Raw genomic sequence first — 25,146 nt, 5'->3', positions numbered from 1 at the left:
GGGGAAGGTATGGAGGGCAACCATGGATGCCAGGGACAATGGGGGAGGAAGATGGGACATAGCAGAGGGTGGGGGATGGGGAATCATGGATGGCAAGACAAAGGGCAAGGTATGCAGGACGTAAGAATTGGAAAATTATTGGCTGAGAACATGTATGTGGATGTGCTTGATTGAGCCAATGCACAGTGAATTTTGATGGAAAATTCATTTGTTTGTTGTGATGGTGTAAAGTGAAAAAAAAAATGTAAAAATGATACCAAAGTGAAACCGAGGCAGATTCAAAATAAAAGTGGCTTGTGATAGCTTGCACTGAAAAAAAAAAAGAAAATGGAACCCTCCTGCACTGCTGGTGAGAATGTAAATTAGTACAGTCACTCTGAAAAACAATATGGAGGTTCTTCAAAAATCTCCAGATTGAACCATCATATGACCCAGGAAGCCCACTCCTTGGAATTTACCCAAAAGTTAGAAAAACTCTCAGTAGAGAAGACACTTGCACATCCATGTTTAATTACATCATTGTTCACAATTGCTAAGACATGGACTCAACCTAGTGTTGAACAACTGATAATTGGATTGAAAAACTGAGGCACTATAAAACACTACTCAGTTGTAAAGAACAGTGACACTTTATCATTTGATTAAAAATGAATGAATATAGAAGATTTAATGCTAAGTGAAATAAGCCATTCTATGAAAGGCAAACATTGTATATCCCCATTCATAATATACATAATGTCTGTACTCTGTGGCAGAAATTGAAAGATTGGAAGATATAATAGCAGGAAGGGCAAGTGTAGATACCAGAGACTGTATGGCAGGGAGTCAGATGAGACAGTTGGGTAGAAGGAGTTCAGAGAAAAAGCATTTAAGATACACAAGAATGTAAGATTCTTCATTGAAAATGACATATATAGGAATGCTTGATTTGATTATCACATACCATACACATGCTTTGAAAAACCATATCGTATGCCATAAAGATGTGCAACAATTAAATGTAAATAATAAATAATAAAATAAAATAAATTCTAAATAATCATCTTGGGAGATTTAAAAAATGTCAGTGCTCCAGCTGTACTCTGGACCAATTTGCCTCAGAATCTCTAGGGGTGTGGCGTAGGCATGATCATTTTGTAAAGTTCCCCAGATGACTTTATTGTACAACAAAGATTGAGAGGCACTGCTACTTTACTCTGTTGTGTTGCTAATAACAGATATATGGAAGGGTATCTAAAAATTTGCAGAAAAATGAAATTAAAGTATGAGTTTATTTTGGTGCAAAAAATTGAAATCAATGCATATTTTTTTCATAATATGCATATTTCATGAACTTTCTGAAGATTCTTCTTACTCATGTCTGGATAATTTATAAAGAATAGAGGTTTATTTAGCTCATGATTTTAGAGGTCCAAAATGAAAGGGCCACATCTAGTGAGGTTCTTTTTGGTGGGGATTCTCTGTGGATGTACCAGACATACACAGAGAGACAGAGAAAGAGCATGCATGCCTGTGTCCATGTGTCTTGTTCTGGTCTTTTGCTCCTTATAAAGCTACCAGGTCTCAACCATGGAGGTCCCACCTTAATCACTTCCCAAAGGGCCCACCTCTTAATCCTGTAGGTGAAGTTTCCTCTAAATATCATAACAATAGGAACTGGATCTCTCAACTCTTGAATTTTGCAGGGGGATGAGGAGGACACAGAGTCAAACATTTGTAACTGTTGTTACCTCTACAGTCAAGGATGATTGAATGTCATATGTCAATGCACAATGATGTTGACCACTCATTGATAAAACCCATTGTCCTAGACCTGATTGTGTTAGTATTCCCTTTATTTTATTTTTAAAGAGAGATTTTAGGCATAGGTCATGTGTATTTGCTGGAGAGACAGAGACAGAAAGCAAGAAATCACCCCCCAGGAGGGATGGCCACATCACAATCCCTTCTCCTTCATTCTCCTCTTGGAATTTTGGACATGCACACACATGCACCAATGTGAGTTTTAAGTTGCTGGGTCCAGGACTCAAACCATGGTCAACTATGAAGGAGTTCATCAATGTAACCATTACGCCATCTGGTGGTCCCAGTATTCCTTTTATTTGAGGAAAGGTGGAGATAGAAATGTGGAGCTGATGAATACATCCTCTCCATACCAACTCTGAGAAAGATGCTGTGCTAATTTTTTCTATAGCTAGAATATAAAGACTCTCTTTCATGGACACTACAATCTCACAGCTGGAGGACACAACCCCATTAGCTACATTTAGTAAACAGAAGCATTTTTCCATATGAGCCACATCATTTAGTATCTGTTTGAATACACTGGGGGCTATAATCCCCTTCCCTGTCTTGCTTCAGGTCGAAAATGCTGTCATTGAAGCTGTGTGAGACATGCAGCAGAAATGAAGTAGCACCATGGGGCTCTGATGGTTCAAAGTTATGAGGCAAATGCAGAAGTGCTGGTGGGTTCTACCTTGTCTTTGCTCTCCCCACAGGTGCATCCAGTTTTTCTTCCTGAATAAATGACCCTGCAGATCAACAATAACCCCCATCCATCACTGAATGGGATGTCACAGAGGCAGCATCTACATAGAGCCAATAGCCTTCCATGGATTTCTCTATCAGCTCCTACAGCTTAATGTGATCATTTTCTGGGCTTCCTCACAAGCTCTGACTCATTCATTGTATGTCAGTGCTTCAGGATAGCTGATGAGTACCTGTCCTCTGATCCCCCTACTCTCTTTTTGGTGAGTCTTTGGAGTCCCTCTTATATTTCCCTAGTTCCTCCTACAGTTGGGTAAAGCCAAATTCCTATACGACCTAATTTCTTGACACTCATCGTAATTCTGTTTTCTGATATAACCTGGGCTGATATACCATAAACAGGCATGAGGGAGCATTCCAGAATTTTGGAAATGCTCTATATCTTGGTCTGTTCTGTGGTCACATGGGATATATATATATATATATATAAAATTCATCAAGTTTTGTACTTGAGGTTCATACACTTACCATTGTAGGACAGCAAATATAATTTCTCTTCAACCCTCATACATTAGGACAGACCTCTGTAACAAAAGGCCTTAACAAGAGAAGAACAAGCAAGTTATTAGTGCATGCAATGTACATCACAGGAGAAACCTAGATGAAAGATAACTCCAAGCACTGGCTTAGATATAACATTTTCAACAAAAAACAGTACAAAGGAAAGCAGTTTTAGGCATCCAGAGGCAGCAAACTGTGGGAAGGTAAACATGGGAAGGAACTAATAGAGTAAGATTTGTTAGAGGTCCAAAATGAAAGGGCCACATCTAGTGAGGTTCTTTTTGGTGGGGATTCTCTGTGGATGTACCAGACATACACAGAGAGACAGAGAAAGAGCATGCATGCCTGTGTCCATGTGTCTTGTTCTGGTCTTTTGCTCCTTATAAAGCTACCAGGTCTCAACCATGGAGGTCCCACCTTAATCACTTCCCAAAGGGCCCACCTCTTAATCCTGTAGGTGAAGTTTCCTCTAAATATCATAACAATAGGAACTGGATCTCTCAACTCTTGAATTTTGCAGGGGGATGAGGAGGACACAGAGTCAAACATTTGTAACTGTTGTTACCTCTACAGTCAAGGATGATTGAATGTCATATGTCAATGCACAATGATGTTGACCACTCATTGATAAAACCCATTGTCCTAGACCTGATTGTGTTAGTATTCCCTTTATTTTATTTTTAAAGAGAGATTTTAGGCATAGGTCATGTGTATTTGCTGGAGAGACAGAGACAGAAAGCAAGAAATCACCCCCCAGGAGGGATGGCCACATCACAATCCCTTCTCCTTCATTCTCCTCTTGGAATTTTGGACATGCACACACATGCACCAATGTGAGTTTTAAGTTGCTGGGTCCAGGACTCAAACCATGGTCAACTATGAAGGAGTTCATCAATGTAACCATTACGCCATCTGGTGGTCCCAGTATTCCTTTTATTTGAGGAAAGGTGGAGATAGAAATGTGGAGCTGATGAATACATCCTCTCCATACCAACTCTGAGAAAGATGCTGTGCTAATTTTTTCTATAGCTAGAATATAAAGACTCTCTTTCATGGACACTACAATCTCACAGCTGGAGGACACAACCCCATTAGCTACATTTAGTAAACAGAAGCATTTTTCCATATGAGCCACATCATTTAGTATCTGTTTGAATACACTGGGGGCTATAATCCCCTTCCCTGTCTTGCTTCAGGTCGAAAATGCTGTCATTGAAGCTGTGTGAGACATGCAGCAGAAATGAAGTAGCACCATGGGGCTCTGATGGTTCAAAGTTATGAGGCAAATGCAGAAGTGCTGGTGGGTTCTACCTTGTCTTTGCTCTCCCCACAGGTGCATCCAGTTTTTCTTCCTGAATAAATGACCCTGCAGATCAACAATAACCCCCATCCATCACTGAATGTGATGTCACAGAGGCAGCATCTACATAGAGCCAATAGCCTTCCATGGATTTCTCTATCAGCTCCTACAGCTTAATGTGATCATTTTCTGGGCTTCCTCACAAGCTCTGACTCATTCATTGTATGTCAGTGCTTCAGGATAGCTGATGAGTACCTGTCCTCTGATCCCCCTACTCTCTTTTTGGTGAGTCTTTGGAGTCCCTCTTATATTTCCCTAGTTCCTCCTACAGTTGGGTAAAGCCAAATTCCTATACTACCTAATTTCTTGACACTCATCGTAATTCTGTTTTCTGATATAACCTGGGCTGATATACCATAAACAGGCATGAGGGAGCATTCCAGAATTTTGGAAATGCTCTATATCTTGGTCTGTTCTGTGGTCACATGGGATATATATATATATATATATAAAATTCATCAAGTTTTGTACTTGAGGTTCATACACTTACCATTGTAGGACAGCAAATATAATTTCTCTTCAACCCTCATACATTAGGACAGACCTCTGTAACAAAAGGCCTTAACAAGAGAAGAACAAGCAAGTTATTAGTGCATGCAATGTACATCACAGGAGAAACCTAGATGAAAGATAACTCCAAGCACTGGCTTAGATATAACATTTTCAACAAAAAACAGTACAAAGGAAAGCAGTTTTAGGCATCCAGAGGCAGCAAACTGTGGGAAGGTAAACATGGGAAGGAACTAATAGAGTAAGATTTGTTTGTAATTCTTCTGATGCCTCCTCTGAACTGATAAGAGCTATCTTCTCATCCTGGTACAGGGAAGGTCTCTTTCTCAAAAGAATTTCATGACTTCTCTAAGTAGGAAAGGACAGTTTAGACAGCCCACCCTGCAAAGGCTGTTTCTCCAGTGCTTGCAGCTTGTAATAATCAGTCTGTTAAATCAGCATATTTTGGGGTGGCATATTCTGGTTTCCTTTATCATTCATGTACCACATCTTGATGACTTTTAAAAAGTGATTCAAGAGACTTTATCAGGCTAATAAATTAAAGCACAACAACAAAATGAGTTGGATGCAAGCCATTTCTGTTGCTTGCATGGACCACAGACTCCCAGCCCCAGAACATCTTTTCCTGATGCTGTTGCTACGGCTGCTGAATATGTAACAGTCCTTCAAAGGACTCCTCTGCCTGCTGGCTTTGACAATAAGAGATCGTGATTACAAATGGCTTTAGACTAGAGAAAGATCTTTGGTCTTCATTAAGGTTTATTTGTGATTGTTCCAATGGTGGTTTCTGAGAGAAGAGGAAGAATGCCGATGGTAATTAGGCCCTCCTAATTGCAGTAGTCACTGATTGCCTGTATTAAAAACATTTGAGGAAGTGTAGCAATTAGAGCTTCAAAAAATATTTAAAAAACAAAATGAAAAGAGGCTTCCTAGAACAAGGACACAGAGAGGCAGCCAGAAACCCCAGCCCAGCTGGAGTAGACCCGTCACCACCCTGGGTCTCTGTCTGAGCAGTGTACCCTGGGGTGGGGTCTGAGATGTGGCCACAACAGTCTGAGAAGGAAGAGAAGAGTTTCCTCCCAATCATTCTCTAGACATGCCCTTGAGTCAGCTCATGGAGAAGCCATTTAGGAGGGAGATATTTTGCAAATAGTGCATAAATAATAATAACACCAGGCATGCATTACATATACGTACACACAATAACATGTTCAATCCATGCAATGAACTACAGCATTGTTCCCATTTTAAAGATGAAGTAACTGAAGTCTGCCATAGGTAGACAGCCAAATAGGAGTCAGCAGCCCTGAAATAAGGACAGAAATAAGGACACTTGTCTCATCAATCACAGCTTGTCAGTGGATACAGACTTTCAGAGAACTCCTACCTCCCACCTGGCTCTAGTGCTGAGTGGGGAAGCTGGTCTTGCTTTTATTTATTACCCAAGTTTTCTTCAAAGAACTTGGGTAAAGTCGCTATCTTCCTTCCTGCCAATCCACATCACCAAGATACTTAGTCAACATCCTAATTCCCACTTGGGCAATAATCTTATAGGACAGATTGTCCTGATACGGAGGCTCATACCTTCCATGTAATTGGGTAATTGTAATTGGGTAATCAAATTACCCAATTTGACTCATTCACTGTGTGTCAGTGCCTCAGGGTAGCTGGTGAGTACCTGTCCTCTGATCCCCCTACTCTCTTTTTGGGGAGTCTTTGGAGTCCCTTTTATATTTCCCTAGACATGTAATTGGGTAATCAAATTCCTCAGATTCCTTACCTGAGGGAGAAGTACACAAGGGTGCAGATAAAAGCCTAGGAATTCAAAGGACTCAGCTACAATGACCAGACAGCCCCTCCTAAAGACTGATGGCAAGACCCCGTAATTAAAGTAACACCTAACTCCACACCCAGTGCAGTTGTCCTTCTCTGGCAGCTGCTCACCCATATGCCTTTCATGCATGGAGATGTATTTCTTTTCTATGAGAAATCTTCACTTCTCTATTAAAATTTCCCTTCCTACTTTACGCATGTTTGTTATTTTTCATTCTGCATCTTAGGGCAGGTCACTAACCTTAGAGAACAAGTCTTCATTAGAGATGAAAGTTGAAAGCTTTCTGAAGGTCATATGTACAGCAGATGGCAGACTCCAACTCAAGGGTCTTCTTGATTTGAAAGCACCAAACTAATGCATTATTCTTTGTCTTCTTCAGTCCCAGCAACTTGGATTCCTCTAACCACAAGCAGCCCAGCATTCCCTCCTATTAACCCTTTAACATGTCTTCCTTAAGAACCTACTTCCAGTCACCAAACCAGGTAATAACTCCTTTTGTTCAGCCTCTTTCCTCCCCAGTTCTTGCCCAAGAGCAGTAAGGAGGCTTCTCATGTTCTCCTCATAAGCCCCCTGTGAATGAGCTTCGGGGATTCCTTTACTGCCCTTCTCAGACAAGATGAGAAGTGCTATAAATGCTAGAATGGCTCTGTGCAATCAATTAGAAATTTGACTAATGTAGGTGTTTGTCTAATCACTGTAACACTTCTTGAGTTAGGAAATATTAGTTCCATATTTTTAGCTTAAGATGCTTAACGCTAAAGAACTTCACTTAAAAATTAGTGCACATATTTTAACTGACAGAGCCTGATTCTGACCCAGATTAGTCTTTCATCTGTTCTTATAATTCTACTTTGAAGAGTTCTACTCATGGTCATTGATCACTTCCAACATTTTTCGAACGCCAATTCAACTTACTTTTTCCTCTGCCCCTTTGATTTTCCACTACCCTTAAACTGGATGTAATCTCTGTGAGGAAAGAGGTTTAGATCTATTTTTGTTTCTCAATATAACCCTGACTGGCACATAGTATATGCTCAGTGAGTATTTGCCAAATAATAAGAACTTTCTTTTATCCAAACAGAAATCTCTCTCTCTATTTCTAGACATCTGTTGGTATATGATGCTTTCTCAATCACCAGAAAGGTATCTTCTGTATTTCTCTTTTTTAAAACATATTTTAAAGATTATTTATTTCTTTTCTCCATAATGGAGAGAGGCAGAGAAAGAGAAAGAGAGAGAGAAAGCACTCCCAACAAAGTCCTGACATTGCAAACCACCCACAATCTTTTTTTTTTTTTTGACAGGTTTTTTCACTATAGGGCACATGCACTCGCCAGACGGACAGAGAGAGACATAGAGACAGAAAGAGAGAAATCACCCACTCAGGGGAGATGGTCACGCCACAATCCTTTCTCCTCCATTCTCCTCTCGGGATCTTAGGTACGCACACACACGGGCCTGGCATGAGTTTTAAGCCACCGGGTCCAGGACGCAAACCGCAGTTGACTACGTGGGAGTCCAGCAACATAGCCATTACACTAACTGCTGGTTCCCACCACCACAACCTTCAGTCAATCCCAGATCATGGACACATGCATGCCCCGCGTACTCAGGGAGGTCTCTGTACTTGAACCAGAAATCTTCTCATTTGGGAATAACTCAGAAAGCATCATGTTTCACCACTGCCTGGCCCCCTGTATTTCTTTTTATCAGTCTCTTCCTCTACAATCATACCTCTACACCTTTCTAGCCCAGATAAATCTATTTATCCTCTTCTAGAGCACAAAAAGCCTATATATTTCTAAATCCTGACTGTCTTGGTCCGTTATTACATTGATAACAGAAATACCTGAGACTAGGTGAGGTTAAGAGAATCAAGATTTATGGGAACCAGCAGTTAGCGTGATGGCTATGTCGCTGGACTCCCACGTAGTCGACCGCAGTTCGTGTCCCGGACCCGGTGGCTTAAAACTCACGCCGGGCGCGTGTGCGTGCGTGCCCAAGATCCCGAGAGGAGAATGGAGGAGAAGGGATTGCAGCGTGACCATCCCCCCTGGGGGGTGATTTCTCGCTTTCTGTCTCTATGTCTCTCTCTGTCTGGCGAGCGCACGCGCCCTACAGTGAAAATCTCTCCAAAAAAAAAAAAAAAGAGAGAATCAAGATTTATTTTGATTCACAATACTGTCAGCTGAAAAGTCCAAAGGTGTAGACTTGGCCTCAGGCTGGTCTACAATGTGGCCCATGAGAGTACAGAGGATGGCAGACGTGCAGAGAGAAAGAAAGATTCTGTCAGCTCTCTTTCATACGACCAGCAGAACAAGCCTCTTTTCAGGAGAGCTAGACTTCACTGGATCTTACAAGACATCATTAATCCATTCATGAGACTGTTTCTTCATAATGGAATCACCACCCACTAGGCCTTCCCACCCAAGATCAAATTCTAAAACATGAAACTTTAGGGGACAAACCATCAACCAAACCATAACACTGACCTCACTGTCACTGTACAGGGCACTCCAGAGAAAGATGCACTCAAATTCACCTGTGTGGTGTTTGGAGAGAGAGTTTTTCAACTACACATGTACTATGAAGGAATAAGACTAAAACATTATTTCCATTTTCTAATTGGTACTGATGGCCCAAGAGAAATACTGGTCCATTAAGTAAGGAATGCTAATTGCTTACTCACCTCCTACTAACAGTTATGACAGGTTTGGTTAAAGGTTTTTTACTAAGGCCCATTAAAGGGAAGAATACATGGCAAGTTTCTGGCTTGCTTGGAAGAGAGACTTCGTACATAGATGCTGTGGGGGTGCAAAGTGTAGGAAGGTGCAGGTGAATGAGGAAACAGATTCTGGGCGAGGGTGGACAGCTGGTAAGAGTGCAAGTAACATATATCATGTGACTCAGAAATGTTTTTGGATCTGAAATATTTTGTTGTTAATTTAAAACAAAGTTAATCCTCGCTGATACATGTACCAGGTGTCATTCTAAGTACTTTATGTGCATTACTGCATTTATCCTCATTATAATCCATATAAAGTGGGAATTATTACCGTCCTCGTTTTATAAATAAGTAAAGTGAAGACTGGAGAGGCAAAGTAACTTGCTCAGAATCACCTCGCAAGTAAGTGGCTGACCTGCGTTCAAACCAAAGTGAGTCTATTTAGACAACCCATATTTCTTTTCTTGTTTTCTTTTTTTTTTTTGGAGAGGTTTTTGTTTTTTGTGGTTTTTTTTGTTTTTTTGTTTTTTTTTCCTGGCATGAATTTTTGTTTTTTCTTCTGGCATGAGTTTTAAGCAGCCAGGTCTGGCATTTGAACCGTGGTCAACTACATGGGAGTCCAGTGACGTAACCATTACGCCATGGTCAAGTCTCACATAGCTTTGTAGACCTGGCTCAAATGCTACCTTTTTCCATGAAGTCTTTGTTCCATTTCCAGTCAGAACCAAATGCTAACCACGGTCGACTATATGGGAGTCCAGTGACATAGCCATTATGACAACAGCTGGTCCCAGGCAGCCCATATTTCTGTACACTATATACAGTGATCGATAGTGGGGGATTAGTGGGTTTTATGATGTCTGAAAGTTTCCCTATCATCCACCAGTCTCTTGATTCATCCTGCAAATGGTTTTCTGGGTTTCTGCAATGAACCAAGTATCATCCTCTGTTTGTGATATGTGAGTAGCATGTTTGAAAGTTCACTCAAAGATTGGCTCAGACAACAACCTAGGCACAAGTGCCCATATCTGTATTACTCCACATGTCATGAAACAAATCCTTAACAGCAGGGTAAATACAAAATTGTCATCAGATGGCCAAAAATCAAGAAATTTTAAGTCAAAGCTGAAAGTAGAGAAGCAGACAGAATGCAAACTACAGAGAGATAACCATCACCTCACAGCATGCAGGAGACTCTCCATAAAAGTTAGGAATACAGGGAGAAAGACTCCAGACTCATAGTCAATGGGATTAGCTGTCAAGGTGATTAACCGGGGAGAAAGAACTAAGCCAGCCTGTGTTAAGCAATGAGAAGCTTAAAAGAAAACAGCACTGATAAGTAAGATGAATCTAAGAAGTCTCAAACCCAGATGCATCATGGTGAAATGTACATCAAGAATAAAAAGAAAATTATAAAAACATCCAGAAAGATGAGAAAGGTCACTTTAATCACTGTCCCTTATCTTCTTTTCACATTTTTACTTTTAATAAACTTTAGATTTTGAACATGTGTGTGTGTGTGTGTGTGTGTGTGTGTAAGATAAAGTTAAAATAACTTGAAAGCCATGCTAAATGTATGTATGCCTGAAATCCTGACACGAAATGAAAGAAAAAGGATTAGAGTGTGACAATCCCCCATAAGGGGTTACTTTCTCTCTCGCTCGCTAGTGCATGCTCCCTCTGGAAATTATTTTTTTTAATTGAGTTGCTTGATTTTTACTGTTAATTTATAGGTCTTTATATATTTTGGATACTGCTCCTTTGATATAGGCTTTATTTATTTACTTATTTTGGTCATCTCTGTGTACAGGGTTGGTTTAAGATTCAAATGAGGAGTTCTATGTTCAGAACATATATAGCTAGTCCTTTGATATAGGCTTTATTTATTTATTTATTTATTTATTTATTTATTTTGGTCTATCTCTGAGTACAGGGTTGTTTTAAGATTCATGTGAGGAGTTATAAGTTAAGAACATATATAGCAATTATTCAAAATAGAGTAGTGAGAGAAAATAAATTAGTGATTGCCCAAGGGCAGTGGGGAAAGGAGACTGAAGACAGGACTTCATTTTGGAGTGATTAAAGATGTCCTAAAATTAGATAGCAGTGATAGCTGTACTGATAATGTTTGTGCGTGTACTAAAAATCGTTTAATTGTATACCTTAAAGGAATGAGTTTTATAATATACGAATTATATTCTGTATAGCTGTTATTTTTAAAATTCGTTTTCTGGAGAAGAGAGGAGACGAGAGTGGGAATGGGATGGTGGGTACTGAGGGCTTGAAGTGAGTAATGAGGTCTGAAATCGATGGCAGTCGGCGTGTAATAGGATTGCGGAGCAGTGATGAGGCCCTGTCTGAGATACAATACCACGAAATTGCAATGGCACCCATCTGCATGGTTGGGAGCGTTTCACACCTGTTTTTCTAGTTTCTTGGCCACAAACTCAGAGGCCCCGACTAGAGTAGGACCTCCACAGTGAGTATAAAGCCTGGTAGCTCTCAATAGGAAGAGCAGGGAGTACCTGCTTCTTCCTGCCCACATCCAAAACACTCTAGCTTTCACACCCAAGAAGAAGAAAGCTGAGGACTTGGCTCACTATTTCTCAAGTAGAATTTCTGAAACAAAAATATCTACTAAACCTGCTGCCTAAGCGTCAGGCAAGGGAAAGAATAAGAAGAAAAAAGAAAAGGAAGACATTTTCCTAGTAATTAAATCTGAATTATTCACAACCTGTTAGACACTTTTTTCCCTTCTGATGTAGAAGCATACATTTTCGTTTCTCCCCCTAAGTTCTAAATGCCTTTGCAATCAAAGTTGAATTTTTGACTGAGAGTCTTCACGTTACTTGAGGAGCCAGGGACTCAGTCATACCTTCATCGGGGTCAGCAGATCCCTTCCTGACCCTAGCCCTGAACTGCTAACGGGGCTGGTTTTACCTAACACCTTAATCTTCTCCCTTGATTAATTCTCCCAAGGCTCTTGTATTATAAGATTCTTTAAAGGGATGCATGTGGCCTAGTTTCAACTAACCGAGGCAAAGCAGGGAATTTATTGACCAAGGATCTAGCTGCCTTCAGGGACAAAAAGACTAGGATCTAGCTGCCTTCAGGGACAAAAAGAAAAAAAAAACAAAAAAAACAGAAACTCAGGTGCTTCTGCTATGCACAGGACACCTTCTTTCCCCTCTCCCCCCTTGCTTCAGTATACACTGCTTCCTGCTGGGTGATAGTTTCATTTTCTCAGACATGATTTCTCCATGAAGCTGGAAGCATGGCAATCAATGGTGGCCAATTTCACATCTCCTCCTGTAGTTCTAATTCTGAAAGTCTCAAGGGAAACTCTGACTTTCTTGGATTGGGTCATATGCCCTGTAGCCCAAGGAATAAGATGTGCTGATTGCCAATTCCCATTAAAACCACATTATTGACATGGGAGCAGGGGGATGTCCCCTAAAGAAGGAAGGGAATGCTACACACGGGCATGTACACAACAGGCAGACTCCCCCAGCCTGGTAGGAAGAGCTGATTTTGAACACAGCTATATCATTTACAAGCCATGTCACCCTGGGCTCAGTTTCCATGTCTGTAAAATGGGTATAATAATTCAAGGGAGCATCCCATCTCTTGGGATGCTGAAATACTTAAAAATACAAACAATAGTAAGTGTTGGCAGGGATATAGAGCAACTAGAACTCTCATATACCACTAGTAGAAGTGCAAAGTGGTAGAGCCTCATGGGAAAACAATCTGGCAGTTCTTTACAAAATTAAACATGCACATAACCACATGACTCAGCAATATCACTCCTAGGTATTTATCCAAAGGAAATTAAAACTTATGCTCACATAAAAACCTGTACATGAGTGTTTATAGAAGTCCATTCATGAAAATCAGAGACTGAAAATAACCCAAATACCCTTCAGCTGGAAAATGGTCAAATAAACATCCACACAATAAAAAATTAGTCAGCAATAAAAAGCAACAAACTAATACACACCATAACTTGAATGAATGTCCAATGCAATATGCCAAGTATAAAAAGCCAGACTCAAAGTCTACATACTTAAGATTCCGTTTATGTGACAATCTGGAAAAAGCAAACCTATAGGGACAAAAATATACCAGGGGTTAGGGGTGGGAATAGGGATTGACTATAAACTGGCAGTATGGTGAGATTTGGGAGGGAATGCTGAAACTGTTTTGTATCCTGATTTGGGTGATATTTTTATGATCAGATGTGTTTGTCAAAACCCATTGATCTGTACAACCAGAAGAGTGAATGTCGTTGCATGTCATTTTCAAGCAGTGAAATTTTAATACTTGCATATTGGACAGGTCACTCTAGCTGCAGTGAACAGTTTAGAGAGGTATATGGGAAGACTCAGAGTAGCCATATGGGAAGCTGCAGTCAGCATCCAGCTTAAGGTTTGTGTCTTGAAACAGGAAAGTGACAGAGGGAGTGGAGGAAAGTGGACACAACTGAGCAATATTTAAGAGAAACACTCCTGGTGAATGGATGAGAAATGTGTGGATTACAGTGACAGAGAGCCAAGGAGACAAATGATTGGGAGATGAGGAGAAGGCTCTGATGAGAGTGTCATAGAAGACATTGACTTAGTTAGGAAGGAAGTCTCTTTAGGACTGAAGGACAGGAAGGGCAAACAGGTCAAACAGCAGATATGTTGGGGTAGCATTGGTGGAATAGTGGGAAGAACGAATAATGTCATCAAAATAGATCAATGAAATTTGAACTTTCAGAGCTAGAATAAGATTCAAGTTTAGGAAAGAAGATGGTCATCGATAATTTTTGTATAAGGTGACTTATAGAGAGGCTCCTGAGGGCGGGAAAGATTTCTGATTCATCTTTGTAATCTTGTTCTCTAGGTATTTAGCACTTAACTCATGTTACATCCCTGGGGAATTAACTTTTGTGTGTGTGTGTGTGTGTGTGTGTGTGTTTTGCTTTGTTTTGTTTTTCTTTTATGAGAAAAAAAAAGAGAGAAGAAAAGGGAGAAAGACAAAGATAGTATTTTTGACAGTCTCTCATGTTGAGATCCTTCTGTCTTAGCTTCCCAGTTAAGCTAGGTGAGTGCAATCATGCTAGTGTGCTCAGATTGATCTGGGAACTGAACTTGGGGCCCCCATGTAGCTTCCAGCTTCCTAAGCAGTTGCTGTATCTGTGCACCACTGTGGCTGGGCCCCTGAGAAGCTAAAAAAACAAAACAAACAAAAAAAAAACAGGCCCAGGTGTACCCAGACCAATTACATCCAAATCCCTGTGGGCAGGACATGGGCAACAGCACTTTTTTTTTTTTTTTTTTGGAGAGGTTTTTGCTATAGGGCGCGTGCACTCTCCAGACAGAGAGAGACAGAGAGACAGAAAGCGAGAAATCACCCCCCAGGGGGGATGGTCACGCCGCAATCCCTTCTCCTCCATTCTCCTCTCTGGATCTTGGGCACGCACGCACACGCGCCCGGTGTGAGTTTTAAGCCACCAGGTCCGGGACGCGAACCACGTTCAACTACGTGGGAGTCCAGCAACATTGCCATTACGCTTACTGCTGGTCCCGGCAACAGAACTTTTTAAAGCTCCCTGGATGATTCCAGTGTGTAGCCAAGAAGCCAAGATTGAGAATCACTGTTCTAACTCATTGCTTATGACAATGGGTACCACAGCTGGGTTCTCAGCCAGCTGCTTATTAAAATCACCTGAGGAGATTTAAAAATATACAGATGCCTAGGCCTTTCCCACAGAGATTTGGTATTAATTGATCTGTGGTGGGGCCCTGGTGACTACATTTTTAAAAGCCTCTGTAGGTGGTTTTAATGGGCAGCTAGGGTTAAGAATCAGTAGCCTAGCACACAGAAAACATTTCAACAAATGGTTATACTGACTTTAATCAGTATTTCCCATCCTTTCTTCTGGGCCTAACGACCTGCTGTAATTGTCCTCCTATGTGTCTCTCAATATGTCTAAGATGAAACTCAATCTTCCAGTGCTTTTTGCAAGCCAATGAGGGATCTTTTGCTGGGACAGAGGTTCCGCAAGCTAGACCTTGATTTTTACACTAAAGCTATCCTGTGGTCATAAACAGAGAATAAATGGTAACTAAAGAGAGTTTTAGGGGTGGTTAGGTTCATAATTCAAGGTCCAAGGAACTGAAGAATGAAATCAAGTTAGGGTCAAAAGGCATTGGATTGACAGGAGAAAATAGCTGGAAAATAGCTGCGAGTGAGAGACGTTCAGCCTCATTACATTATAGACACTTCATTAAGTTCTCCATAATTGCCTGTTGAAAGAAATAAACTAGAGGAGGAGACTGGATCCATGAATATGCAGAGGATGATAGACTTTACATGGAAAAGTTAGTTGCATTTGCTCACCTAGGGGTTCTTGATTTTTATTTGCAGAAGACTCTTTAAGGGTTCTGTCAGTCATATTGGCCTCCTCCAGTTTCTAGGCAGCTCCAAGAGAATGCCTACCTCAAAACTGTGGTATTTGCTCTTCCCTCTGCCTAGATATCTGCCCCAACCACCAGATGTTCAATACACCTCACTTTAAGTCACTCTCACTCTCAGAATTTCCTTCAGGTCTTGACTTACATGCTATCTTCATATTTCTTATCCCCTTTCTGGTTTTATTTTTCTCACACTTTTTACTAATTAATGTATTATATATTTTACTTGATATTATGTATTTAATACTATGTGTTTAGTTTAAATATTTTGCCTAGGGCTGGCCCCATAGTGCAGCTATTAAACACTTTGCATAGGGAGTCAGATCCCACACAGCTAACCATGGTTCAGATCCATGGAGTGCCTGCTGTCTGTCAGACCAGGGAACAAAACAGACAAAAATCTCTGCTTGCATGTATGGAGGTTATAGCTAATGAGCAAAGACCGCATTTGCTCTTGCCAGAGAAAGAGAGAGAGAAAAAAAGAGAAAGAAAGTACTCCCCAATGGAATGTGGTCATGCTGCAATCCCTTCTTCTTTATTCCCTCATTCCATTAAGATTTTGAGCATGCAGGCACATGTACCTAATGTGTTTTTCAATCCACTAGAAGATGGTTGGAGGCCACATGTGAAGAAACCCAAAAGAAGGTTTGTCCTGAAGCAAGTGTCCCTTGGATATAATTCTCTTCAAATCTGGGTACAGAGCAGGGTGGTTCCTTTCTCTTTTTCCAGGGTAGGGCTGACCTCTGCACATCAAGTGCCTTCCAACTCCTTCCTCTCACAATTCCACCATTTCTTTCTTTTAGAGAGAGACGTTTTTGCTATAGAGCATGTGTGCTAGCTGGAGAGACAGAGAGACAGAGAGAAATCAACCCCCAGGAGGATGGCCATGCCACAATCTCTTCTCTTCTATTCTTCTCTCGGGATTTTGGGCATGCATGCACAGGCACCTGGCATGAGTTTTAAGTTGCCAGGTCCAGGACTTGAACCATGGTTGACTACGTGGGAGTCTACATAACCATTACACCATCTACTGGTCCCACCACCACTCTGTTCTTGACTGAATGCTCAAAACCTATTTGTCAAGCTGATTCTATTTGTCTTCAAGTTTCTGGTGTTCTATTTCAAATTTATGAGCAACTGTTTATTTTCCAGATAAGTCTTAAACCATCTTGCTATGGTGTGTTCCTGAGAAACTCTGAACATAATGGCCTATTTAGTCCTTAAAAAGCTCTTGGGTACACAGTAATTGTATTGAAGGGTCCCTTCACTTCAACGGAAGAAAACAACCCATTTCTAGAAGAGTAAAATCTCTATCCTTACCTGTCTGTTGGTGTCTGAACCACTCTTGGATCCTTAATTCCATGACCATTATCTAGGCTTAGAAACAGCAAAGTCTGGGTGAGAAAGTGAATGAAAAGAGTATGGATATAGAATACCACACTATTTTCCAACCCTGAATTGGTGCACTCAGCCCCTATCCTGCTTTGAGCTGAGTCACATATGGACTCTCCATGAGGCCGGCAGGTAGCATGGTGGTTAAGGGCACTGGGCTCCCACATGGCCGATCACAGGTATGGCCATGCTGCAATCCCTTCTCCTTTATTCACTCATTCCATTAAGACCTGGCAGCTTTCTCATTTTCTCTTTCTTGTTCTGTCCCTCTCTGGTCAAATTTAAATAAATAAAGTTAAATAAAATCATTCTTTTAATAAAACCCTAGTAACTCCCAACATGTAGTTGAGTTTCTTCCCAATGCTAGGATCTGGTGAGTGGTATGTTAGAACTGACTCATAAAGATGATTGTTTTTAGAATTTTTGCAAGCTGGCTGTTAAACACAGTCATTATTAAAAATTAAATTATATAGGGCTGGCCCATAGCCTAGTGGTTAATGGAGCAAAACCCAGATGGCCAACTGCTGTTCAAATCTCATCACTGGTAACTGGAAAAATATTCCCGAAGCATGTGCATGGGTCCCCTAAATCCTAACAGAATGGAAAAATGGAAGAGAAAGGACTTTGGCATAACCACACCCCATGAGAGGTGCTTTCTCCCCTCTCCCTTTCCCTCTTCCTCTCTTTCTGTATCTCTCTGATGAGCACATGTGGCCTCCAGAAGTTAAAAAAATTAAATTATATAAACTGATGATTAACTAAAATTTTTAAAATATAATTTGCCAAAGGGCACGTGCATTTGTGGAGAGAGGCAGAGAGGAAAAGTGAGAAAGCAACCACAGGGAATGGTCACACCACAATTCCTTCTCCTCCATCTCACCGTTCAGGTATTGAACATGCATATACATGCACCTAGCTTGTTTTTTATGCTGTTGGATCCAGGATTTGAACTACACAGTCAGCCCTATGGGATCCAGCCACTTCAACCACCATGCCACTGGCTGACCCTTACATTATATTTTAAAAGATAGTGCATTGGGACCAGCAGTTAGCGAAATGGCTATGTCCCTGGTCTCCCACGTAGTCGACCGCGGTTCACGTCCCAGACCCGGTGGCTTAAAACTCATACCAGGCGCATGTGCATGTGTGCCCAAGATCCCGAGAGGAGAATGGAGGAGAAGGGATTGCAGCGTGGCCATCCCCCCGGGGGCTGCTCTCTCCCTTTCTATCTCTCTGTCGCTCTCTGTCTGGCGAGCGCACGTACCCTACAGCAAAAACCTCTTAAAAAAAAAAAAAAGATAGTGCATACTGACAGCTTATAGCTTATTAATAATTTTACATTTTGCTATTATCTCTTTTTCATAAGGATTTTTATTTTGTTAGAGAGGATTTGTTTGTTTGTTTGTTTGTTTGTTCTATAGGACACGTGCGTTCACCCCTTGGGGGGATGTTCACACTGCAAACCCTTCTTCTCCATTCTCCTCTTGGGATTTTGGGTGCACACACACATGCCCAGAGTGAGTTTTAAGCTGCCATGTCCAGGACTTGAACTACAGTTGATTACATGAGAGTTCAGTGATGTAACCATTATGCTATCTGCTGGTTCCTATAAAGATATTTTTGGAAATGGATAATCACCCATTTCCCTTTTTTTTTTTTTTTTTTTTTGCTACAGAATGCATACATTCATCGGAGAAAAACAGGGAAAGGAGAAAAATCACCCTTTAGGGGGGTTGACCACATTGCAAACCCTTCTCCCCCATTCTCCTCTTTGGGTTTTGGGCATGTACATGCAAATGCCCAGCATATTTTCCAAACCACCAGGTTCAGTACTCAAACCGCTCACTTGGCCATGTGAGTTCTACCTGCCTTAACCACCACACCAACTGTCTGGCCCCTTATCCGTACTCTTGAGGTATATAAATACATACATACATATTTGTTAACATCTGTCTGTATATCATGTGTGCTATTTATTATTTAGCATATATTCACATAAATATTGTGGAAATATGTAATGAGATGATACTGAGCATATCCTTCTCACTTGCAACCCAGTTTTCAGTAACAACATGTTGGTAACTTGAAATCAGCCATGACTGAGTATTTACACCATAGTAATCAGCCAACACTTCAAATCAGGAACTGATAAACTGTTTTCTGATTAGATGTCAAGACTTTAGAAAGCAATAAATAACACTTTAATAATGCAGATTCAAAGTCAATCTGTGTCATGTCTGAAATGGTTACATTGTTAATAGCACAAGATATTGTCAAAATATGTCTGAATTATAAGCATAGGTTAACTGTACAAGAGTTCAGCAAAATTTAACAAAAGCAAGTGAGAAACCTAGGGCTCAGAATTTAAGGAGACAATCATTTCTTCAGTCATGCAAATAGTGGTTGGCACCTGAAAGAACCTCACTAAATTCTCCACCCCATGTGCCCCACGTGCTTTACCCTACCCCCAGTCCTGATAGAAACATTGCCATCATCACAGAAAGTTCAAAAAAGACTTGGAGAAGTCCATTTGGAAGAGCCATAGTTTACGCTAGAAACATGCCCAAGCCATAAGTCAGTCAGCTCTGGCTATTTATTGGAATCATCTGATAAACACTAGAACTCCCAATGCCTAAGCTCTACCCTAGACCAATGAAGTCTGAATCTCTAGGGGTGAGACCTGTTTTCAAATTCCTAGGTGATTCTAACGTGCAATGGACTGAGAATCCTGGCTCTGCCTGCCAAAGAATCCTCTTTCTCATCAGTAAATACACCTAGGGAGATCCCCCTGGCTAGTTAAGTGGGAAAAGTAGAACAAGCTTTAATCCAGAGTAGGTGGGAGATTACAGCATGAACATCTCTTTGGGGCTTCTCTCTCTCTCTCTCCCTCTCTCTCTCTCATTTATTGAAGAAATAAATTAATAAATTTAAAAGAAAAGAAAAGAAAGAGAGCTTTAATTGCTTTATAAGACTAGGGATTAAACTGATGAAGGAAGATTTGTAATATAACAATGTAGAGTAGTGACACATCCAGAGAACTTTCTGCCACGAGTGTTGCCTGGTTTGACCTTGCTTTTATCAAACACTCTCTGTAGGGTCTGACTGGACACTATAACAGAGTGTGTCTTTGAGATGGCAATGAATTCAGGGAGGCTCCTAGGTCTGCAAGAAGTGTGGCCTTGGGGTTAATTTATTAATATCATTCCTGGCCTCTTTCAGCACTTATGGGGCCAGTGCTAAAGAAGCATTCTAAAAGGCCCCTTAGATCCAGTGGTCACTTTCCACTGATCCCAGATGAATAGTGAGAAAAAATTGCAACTACTAAATGCATGGGCAGAATTTCGTCTCCTCTGGTGGATGACTATATCAACACTTGTTCCAGTTTTAATAAAAACTATGCAAAGGATACTTGTATTCTAAATGCCACCAAGAGTCACCTTCACCCCAGTTTTATCTTCAACACACAGATACACACATGCTTATGCACATGTGCACACACACACACTTACACACACCTCAAAAGGAACAGTACTGTGCACTAAGGACAGAGTGATACAGGTCCTGGTAATCTGGAGGGGTGTTCGGGCATGGGAAAAAAGAGACATGGAACTCTCGAGCAGCATTCATTTGGTGTTTGTCTTTTCCTAAGATTCTTATTCATGGTTCCCAATCTTGGTTTTTTCACTCTGATCCCATGTTGCTGGTAGCATAGGAAGTTCTGAGCCTTCTCATAGCTGGAGGATCAAGAGGGATCCAGAGTGCAATGTGCAAAGAAAGCTTGAAGGGTGTTACTTCGGTTTTACCAATCTGAGGCAAGTGGTGTGCTCTAGACACACATGCATACTAGCCTAACTCAGCAAGTGAATGACACTGGAGGCTATGTTCAAAGCTCTGATTATAGTAAAACAGATGCTCCTCAGCTTATGATGACTGCCCCAACCATGAGTTGGAAACATTGTAAATCAGAAAAATACATGAATACACCTAACTTACCAAACACTATAGCTTAGCCTACTTGCCATAAATGTACTCAGAATACTCACATTAGCTTATAGTTGGGTAAACTCCTCTAACACAAAGTCTATTTTACTATAAATGTTGAACATATTATGTAATTTATTGACTATGGTACCAAAAGTGAAAGAATGGTTGTATGTATAGAAGAAGTACAGTTTCTATGGAATGCATGTTACTTTTGCACCATCGTAAAGAAAAAAATTCTGGGGCCAGCAGTTAGTGTAATGGCTATGTCGCTGGACTCCCATGTAGTCGACCGTGGTTCGTGTCCCGGCCCCGGTGGCTTAAAACTCACGCCGGGAGCATGTGCATGTGTGCCCAAGATCCCGAGAGGAGAAGGGATTGAGGCGTGGCCATACCCCCTGGGGGGTGACTTCTCGCTTTCTGTCTCTTTGTCTCTCTCTGTCTGGTGAGTGCACGTGTCCTATAGCAAAAACCTCTCAAAAAAAAAAAAAAGAAAAAAATTCTAAGTCAAACAATTATGAGCCAGGAACCATCTGTAAACAGTTCCTCTGGCATTTTCCTCTGCATCTAGTGGCCATAGCTGAGGGTAAAGAGCAGGATACTCACAAATTTGGGAGAGATTCATTTCTCAGCCTTCTCTTCATCTCCTGCCCAGGTATAAAACCGACGAGATCAGTGGTCTCACATGTCTTAAGCATGAGGGGGTGTTAATGGAGCTAAAAATTTGAATCTTTACTCTGCCACACTTAGCTCCTCCAAAATCTGTTAAGTGTTCTCTAATTTAAAAAAAAAAAAATTCTTATCCTTCCAATTCCCTATCTTCAAAGCATTTATGTCATTTCAGACTCCTCCCTTTCTATAGATGATTTACATTTCTTGTTTTTTAACCTCTAAAATAACTGTGGGTTTTTGTTTGTTTTTTTGTGTTTTTTTGTTTTTTGGTTTTTGTTTTGTTTTGTTTTTTGAAAGAGTTTTGCTATAGGGCATGTGCATTCACCAGAAAGACAGAGAGAAACAGAGAAACAGAGAAGCTTTCCCATCCGCCGTCAACGGTGGGACCACCACCAAGATGCAGATTTTCGTAAAAACCCTCACAGGGAAGACCATCACCCTCGAGGTTGAACCGTTGGATACAATAAGAAAATGTAAAAGTCAAAATCCGGGATAAGGAAGAAATTCCTCCTGATCAGCAAAGACTGATTTTTGCTGGCGAACAGTTGGAAGATGGGCCTACTTTGTCTGACTACAACATCCGAAAGGAGTCCGGGCTTCATCTTGTGTTGAGACTTCGTGGTGGTGCTAAGAAAAGAAAGAAGTCTTACACCACTCCCAAGAAGAATAAACATAAGAGAAAGAAGGTTAAGCTGGCTGTCCTGAAATACCATAAGGTGGATGGAAATGTCAAAATTAGCCGCCTTCTTCGGGAGTGCCCTTCAGATGAATGTGGTGCCGGGGTTTTTATGGCCAGCCATTGACAGACATTATTGTGGCAAATGTTGTCTGACTTACTGTTTCAACAAACCAGAAGACAAGTAATTGTTCACTATAATAAAAAAAAAGAACGTTACTTAAAAAAAAAAAAAAAAAGACTGAGAGAAACAGAGAAACAGAAAGCAAGAAATCACCCCGTAGTGGGTATGGTCAAACCGCAATCCCTTCTTCTCCATTCTCCTCTTGGGATCTTGGGCACACATGCACATGTTCCCGGTGTAAGTTTAAGCCACCTGGTCTGAGACTCAAATCACAGTTGATTACATGAGAGTTCAGCGACATACCCATTATGCCATCTGCTGGTCCCCTACCTGTGCTTTTCTATCCTTTTTCCCTCTCTTGAAGCCATATTATTTCTGGCCACCATAGCTCTCTTCTGTACTTAACAATAGTCCATTTTATTTATTCTCTAGAAATTCTTTTCAATTGCATAAAATTATCATTTTTTAAAATTTAAACAAAATAGATCATCAAAAACTGAAGATTTAACCATGGTTATCAATTGGGAGCATTCCAGACATTTTCTGTGTATCTGTAGAAAAAGAAAGTTCCATTTTTGTATTTCTTTTTAACACAAATGGTGCTATAAATGGTTTTGCCACTTCCTTTTTCACTTAATGTATCCTGGAGATTTTCCATATTAGTATATACAGAACCACCTTATTTTGGATACTACACAGTATTCTGTGGCATGACAAGCACCCTCTAAGATGATTCTTATTTCTTATTTGCTGATATTCAAAGTCTTGTGTAATCCCCTCTATATTAGTTAGGATTCTCCAGAGAAGCAGAACTAGTAGGAGGTATGAATAGATATATATGTAAATATAGATTTAGATATGGATATGGATTTAAGAGATTTATTATAGGAACTGGCTCACACAGTTACGGAGGCTGAGAAGTCCCATGATCAGCCATCTGCAAACCGGAGACCCAGGAAAGCTGGTGTATAATTCAGTTTAAAATCAGAGGTCTGAGTCTGAAGGCCTGAGAACCAGGGGAGCTGATGGTGTAAGTTCCAAGGCTAAAGACCTGAAAACCAAGCGGACCAATGTCCCTGGGCTGGAGAAGATGGATGTCCCAGCTTAAACAGGAAGTGAATATATACTTCCTCTATCTTTTTGCTCTATTCAGGGTCTGCCTTAGTCCGTTGAGACTTCTGTAACAAAATACCTTAGGCTGTGTAACTTGTAAGTAGCAGAAATGTATTGCTCACCATTATGAAGGCTGAAAAGCCCAAAATAAAGGTACCAGAAGACTTAGTGTCTTGTGAAACCTGTTCATCATAAATGGTATCTTTTATATGGCACGTGGAACAAACAGCCTCCCCCAAGCCTCTTCTATAAGAGTATTATTCCCATTCACGAGGAAAGGAGTCCTCATGCTCTAATAACCTCACCAAAGCTCCACCTTTTAATGCCACTTCAGTGTAAATTATGAACATATGAATTGTCCAGGAGGAGGGAGACAAATATTCAGACCACAGTAGTCTCACAGAAGATTGGATAAGGTCCATCCACATGGGTGAGAGCAATCTTCTTTATTCAGTCTACCAATTCATATGCTAATATATTCCAGAAACAGTCTCACAAATACACCCAGAAATAATGTTTCACCAGTTATCTGGGCATCTCTTAGGCCAGTCAAGCTGACACAAAAAATTAATCATCATACCCTTTGTCTGAATAACTCATACTTATTTTACAAAAAAAAAAAATTGTAACTTCTATCTTACTAGGAGACTTTTTCTCCCACTCGCTTTGAAGAAGCAAGTAGGTATGGTGGAGAAACTGACGTGGCTAAGAACTGCAGGCAAGGAACTGATTCTAGCAAGCAACCATGTAAGGAACTTGCAAGTGGATGCTCCGTCCAGATGAACCTTGTAATAAGACCCCAACCCTGGTCAAGACCTTGATTAAAGCCCATGAGAGGTTGTGAAGCAGAGGACAAAGTTAACCTATATCCATATTCCTGATATGCTGAGAATTCTGAGATAATATATGTGTATGTTCTTTTTTGTTTTTGTTTGTTGTTTGTTTTTGCCATAGGGTGCATGTGCTCACCAGAGAGAGAAAGAATCACCCCCCCCCGAAGGATGGCCATACCACAGTCGCTTCTCTCAGAATTTTGGACATACATGCACACATGCAAATGCACCCAGCATGATTTTCAAGCCAGCAGGTCCAGGACTCCAACTATAGTAGGCTATATCGGAATCCAGTGCTTTAACCGTTACAACACCTGCTGGACCCTGCATGTGTATATATTAAGATGTAAAATTTGGGGATAATATATTACACAGCAATAGATAACTAATAGATATCGAACATGTGATATTATATAT

General features: G+C 40.7%; 1 pseudogene; it reads left to right on the top strand.

The window, feature by feature from the left end:
• The first annotated feature begins 22,371 nt into the window (after window positions 1-22,371).
• LOC106734841 (ubiquitin-40S ribosomal protein S27a pseudogene) lies at window positions 22,372-22,847 on the top strand (annotated as a pseudogene).
• The last annotated feature ends 2,299 nt before the right edge of the window (window positions 22,848-25,146 follow it).

Source organism: Tupaia chinensis, unplaced genomic scaffold (assembly GCF_000334495.1).
Source record: "Tupaia chinensis unplaced genomic scaffold, TupChi_1.0 Scaffold000231_2, whole genome shotgun sequence".
Lineage (NCBI taxonomy): Eukaryota > Metazoa > Chordata > Mammalia > Scandentia > Tupaiidae > Tupaia > Tupaia belangeri.
The sequence above is the reverse complement of the archived record's forward strand: the minus strand, read 5'-3'. Positions and strand labels throughout refer to the sequence as shown.